We start from the raw sequence: 5,675 nt of genomic DNA, 5'->3' as shown, positions 1-5,675 counted from the left end.
TACACAGACATACATAGGAACACACATACTCATATAAAAATAAATATTTAGATAAGTAAACACTTGAATAGATAGATAGATAGATATAGATACATATGTAGATAGATAGATAGATAGATATATAGATAGATTGATATAATTAGATAGGTAGATAAATATTTAGATAGATAGATAGATATAGATAGATATAGAGATATAGATAGATAAATATAGATAGGTAGATAAGTAGAGAGAAAAAAAGGAAATAGAGGAACAAATAGATAGATATCCACACAGATAGACAGATGGATAGATCGATAAATAGACGAAAAGACAGCCAGACAAACAAACGGACCCACGAAGGAAAAAAAATCATCTCCAGAAGAAAAAAAGAACTCCCCCCCCCCATCCGACAGCTTCCTTTCGCCGTCTACCTCTTTCCCCCACAACCCCCTCTCCCCCTCCTTCTCATCTCTCCTCCACCTTCTCACCTCTCCCCCACCTTCTCACCTCTCCCCCATCTTCTCACCTCTCCCCCACCATCCTACCTCTCCCCCACCTTCTCCCCTCTCCCCCACCATCTCACCTCTCCCCCACCTTCTCACCTCTCCCCAACCCTCACCTCTCCCCCACCTTCTCTACCTCTCCCCAACCCCTTCTCCCCTCCCCCACCTTCTTCACCTCTCCCACACCTTCTTCACCTCTCCCCACCTTCTCACCCTCCCCACTCCCTCTCCCCTACCTTCTCACCTCTCCCCTCACCCATACCTCCTACCCCCCCCAACCTTCTCCCCTCTCCCCTCACCACCCCCAACCCCAACCCGTACACTGTAATCCCTCAGTCCCATTCAAGATGCGTTAAATCCCGTCTGGAAGGAATAGCCCCGTAAATTAAAGCTTTCAGTGTTACAGGGTATGTGTAAGATAAACGCTAGGTAATTCATTTCTGACTAGAGCAAGTTGACTGAGGCTTTCATATATCTTCGATCGGACAATGAGCTGACGTTAATTTGGCTTCTGAAAACAATATAAAACGGGAGATACTCGGGCCATTCTTGTACTGTCTTGGGGGAGAGTGGGTTGGGGGATAGGGGGGTTGGGGGATAGGGGTGGGGGTGGTGGAGGGGGGAGTTGCGTGTGTGTGTGTGTGTGTGTGTGTGTGTGTGTGTGTGTGTGTGTGTGTGTTTATCTTATTATTTATATGATTTTATTTTCTTTTTCTATCGTTCTTTATCTCTGTCTTTGGATCTCTCTCTCTCTCTCTCTCTCTCCCTCTCTCTCTCTCTTTCTCTCTCTCTTCTCTCTCTCTCTCTCCTCTCTCTCTCTCTCTCCTCTCTCTCTCTCTCTCCTCTCTCTCTCTCTCTCCTCTCTCTCTCTCCTCTCTCTCTTCTTTCTCTCTCTCTCTCTCTCTCTCTTCTCTCTCCAGCGAACGAAAGAAAGGATCATTAAAGTTGAAGATAAATCAATAAACAAGGAAAGGAAACAAAGAGAAGCAAAACAAGTGATGAACAACGAGAGAACGAAATTGAACAAGTAAGGCGAATGAACTACGATCATAAACATTTATATCTAAACAAAATAAATAATGTATACAAAAAATTATAAACAAAATATAAATCAGAAAATAAAAAAATATATAAGAAACTTTTTTTTTTCTTTTTTTATAAATAGTGAATAGAAGAAAACTGAGGAATAAAAACAATGATAATACTGAACGTTGATTCAAGCAATAAACGACAGTGATAAGAGTAATGACGATAAGAATAATAGAAAGGATAAAAAGAAAAAAAAAGCAACAACACAGACATTGTCAGTATATAAAGATAATAATAATACAAATAGTATAATGATGAGAATGATGATATTGATGATGATGAAAACAACAATGATAATTATATCGATAAAAAAAAAAGAAACGATATTAATAAAATTAGTGATTTTAATAATGATAATGCAATAATAACCGTAACATTGATACTAATGACAATCATAATACTACTAATGATGACAAAAATAAGAATAATGAGAATGATATTGTTAAAATCAATGATAATGACGAAAATGATAATGATTTTAGATTTAAGAAAATGGTAATAATTACAAATGAATAAATTGATAGTGATTAAATCAAAAGAAAAGAAAAAAAAATACAGAAGAAAGAAGATAAAAAAAAAAATGGAAGCCTCCCCCCCATACCGCCTCCCTTCATCGATTTTTAAAACTCTCTCTCTCTCTCTAAATGAGTAAATGAGATAGATAGAGATAAACTAATAGATAGACTGAGAGAGAGAGAGAGAGAATATATATATATATATATATATATATATATATATATATATATATATAATAATATGTTTTTTTTTGTGTGTGTGTGGTGTGTGTGTGTGTGTGTATATAGATGTGTGTGTGTGTGTGTGTATGTGTGTGTGCATCGGACTCAAGACTGTCACGACGGCAATGTGAGTTCGAGGGTTCGAGTCACCGGCCGGCGCGTTGTTCCCTTGGGCAAGGAACTTCACCTCGATTGCCTACCTAGCCGCTGGGTGGCCAAGCCAGCCCAAGTCAGTGCCGGTCCCAGAAGCGGGTAAATAGAGATGGTGACTCGATAAAAACACCGGGCGGAAGGCAACGGCAAACCACCGCTCTAAATTGCCAAGAAAATCATGGAAATCCATGATCGCCAAAGTTCTTGTAGGACAGGGCGATATATATATATATGTGTGTGTTTGTGTGTGTGTGTGCGTGTGTGTGTGTGTGTGTGTATGTGTATAATATATATATATATATATATATATATATATATATATATATATATATATATATATATATATATATATATTTACAAACCCATTTTGATTGTTTATTATATTTCTTCTAGTTACTCTTCATCATTACTCTTACTACTGTTACTGATGTTTTAGTAAATATTATTATTATTTATTATCATTATTACTATCTTATTATTATAGGTGTTATTATTATTATTATTATTACTATTATTATCATTGAAAGACGGAATAATACACTGACGCATTCATATGAATAAATAACAACCTTACCTGACCAGGACTCGAACGTCTGCCACTCCAGGTATGACCCAGAATGAGCAGTATTAAACAAGCTGTACCACAGGACCCTCAGAAGCCTCCGGGGTAGTACAGTGGTAACGTGTCGGCCTCTCAACCGAGGGGTCGGCGGTTCGAGCCCCGCCCAGGCGCGAGAAGTTGCAATTGTCGCCCGGAGGTTACTGCTGTGGCTGGGCACCACGGCGGGTAAGGACTAGGTTCAGCCGAGTCAGCACCAGCTGACACACGTGAGCGAGTCGGCATTAGTCGACACAGGCCCTCATGGCATAGCCCGGGCGAGGCTAAGCTTCGCATATCGGACTTATCCTTAGGACCCTCAGTACATTTAACATACTATTATATCTAAATCAATTTCCACCGAACGCCCACTGGGAATGTGTATTAAACCTAGCTATCATTACTCTGTTATGAGTATTATAATTACTTTTATTATCATTTATATCATTATTATAGTTATTATTATTATAAGTATTATCTTTATCATTATCATCATTATTACCATTATTATGTTTACCATTATTACCATTATTATGGTTACCATTATTACCATTATTTTGTTTACCATCATTACTATTAATATTATTGCCATTATTATTATCATTATTGCTACTTCCATTGAGACAAGTATCATTATTATTATTATCATTACTACCATTAAAATTATTATCTTTATCATAAATATTACTAATACTATATTACCATTGTCATCATTAGCCTTATCACAATCATTGTTATTTTATTTTATTGTTATCAATACTGTTAGGATTATCATGGATGTCATTATCAATTCTTCTATCTTAATATGATATATTTTTTTTATTATACACATTAATATATCTTTTTATTATAATAAAAAATAAGACTTTTAGTACAATACTTTCGGTTTTATTACCAGTAAAACGTATTAGAGCCAACATCATTACTAATGCTATCACAACTATACATGCCATGTTATTATTGTTTACATCATTATCATCATCACGTTTATATGTCAATTTCATTATATTGGTCAATCTTGCTGCATTATTATCACCGTCACGTTTATTATCGTAGCCACTGTCACTGTCACATATAACGAACATTTTCAAACATTTTCCCTCAAGTCAGATTCCTAAGCAAGCGTCCCCAAGACTCGATCTACAATAAAACAATTTCAAGACACCGGCAAGACATCAGTGCTCTATTGTGTATAGACAAGTCTTGATTTATCATTTATATGTACCGTCGTAAGCTCTGTTACCTGTAATGACTGCGGACGTATCGCCGACTGATAATTGCCGTGGTAAAGGTATTTTCATTGGTGTCGAATATTTACTTTTTTATAACTTTTTTTTTTTTTTAGGAGGGGGGGAGGAGGGTGAGAAATTAAATTTGATGATGTCGGTGTTTTTTTATTATTTATTATTATTTATTTTATTATTATTATTATTATTTTTAATTAGCGTTCATTTATATTAAAGATTTGTATGAGTGCGTGTGCATTTGCGTGTACGTGTGCGTGTGCTTGTGTGTGTGTGTGTTTCTTAGTGCGTGCATAAAATACAAATCGAGAAAGAAAGAGGAAAGGGAGAGAAAGAGAGCGGAGAGAGGGAGAGGGAAAAAGCAGAGAAAGAGCGAGAGAGACAGAGACAGAGATAAAAGCGGCAAAATATAATTAGCGAATTTTGCAATTAATCATTACATACGTTTATTTTCAAGCTGTGCTGCCGAGAATATCAAATACTGTGGATTTCATACATGAATCCTCCTATTATTACTACCTTGTCGACTGTCTTAGCGCTCTGTCTGCGTTGTGTGTGTGTGTGCAGTGTGGTAGCGTGCGTCTGGTTGTTGTGTGAAATGTGGTGTGGTTGTGCGGGCGTGCGCGTCTGTGTGATGTGGTGTGTGGTGTGTTGTGTGTGTGCGTTTTGTGTGTTGTGTGCGTGTGCGTGCGTGCGTCTGTGTGTGTGTGTGTGTGCGTGTGCGTGCGTGCGTCTGTGTGTGTGTGTGTATGTGTTGCGTGTGTGTGCGTGTGCGTGCGTGCGTCGTGTGCGTGTGCGTGCGTGCGTCTGTGTGTGTGTGTGTGTGTGTGTGTGTGTGTGTGTGTGTGTGTGTGTGTGTGCGTGCGTGCGTCTGTGTGTGTGTGTGTGTGTGTGTGTGTGTGTGTGTGTGTGTGTGTATGTGTTTAAAAATTGATATGGCTATTTTTGTCTACGCGTTTATGAGGGTTTGTCCAGGTATTTATGTATATGTTTATAGGTACGTGTAGGAGCGGTGTTATGCGTGTCATGTATTCCTATATGCTTGTAGATATAGGTATGTAGACATGGATTAATGAAGACATAAATAAACAATAAAAAAAATTAAGAATATAGACACTGCACACCCAAAGAACAGCCAATTCAAAAGAAAAAGATTAGTCGAAATCAGAAGAAAAACAAAAAGAGACATTAGAAATAAAGAAGATTCGGAGTCAAACGAAGAAACAAAAGTAGGAGCAACGTACGATAAGATAAGACATTACCACCCCCGGAAGATTACGAAGAACACCCCAAACAATAGCTTCGACCAGGTGGCAGATCCGTCGACCATGATAGCATTACGATACTCTCCGAGGTACGACGAACAGCG

The sequence above is a fragment of the Penaeus monodon genome, chromosome 43 (genome assembly GCF_015228065.2).
Source record: "Penaeus monodon isolate SGIC_2016 chromosome 43, NSTDA_Pmon_1, whole genome shotgun sequence".
Lineage (NCBI taxonomy): Eukaryota > Metazoa > Arthropoda > Malacostraca > Decapoda > Penaeidae > Penaeus > Penaeus monodon.
This window is presented reverse-complemented; position numbering follows the sequence as displayed.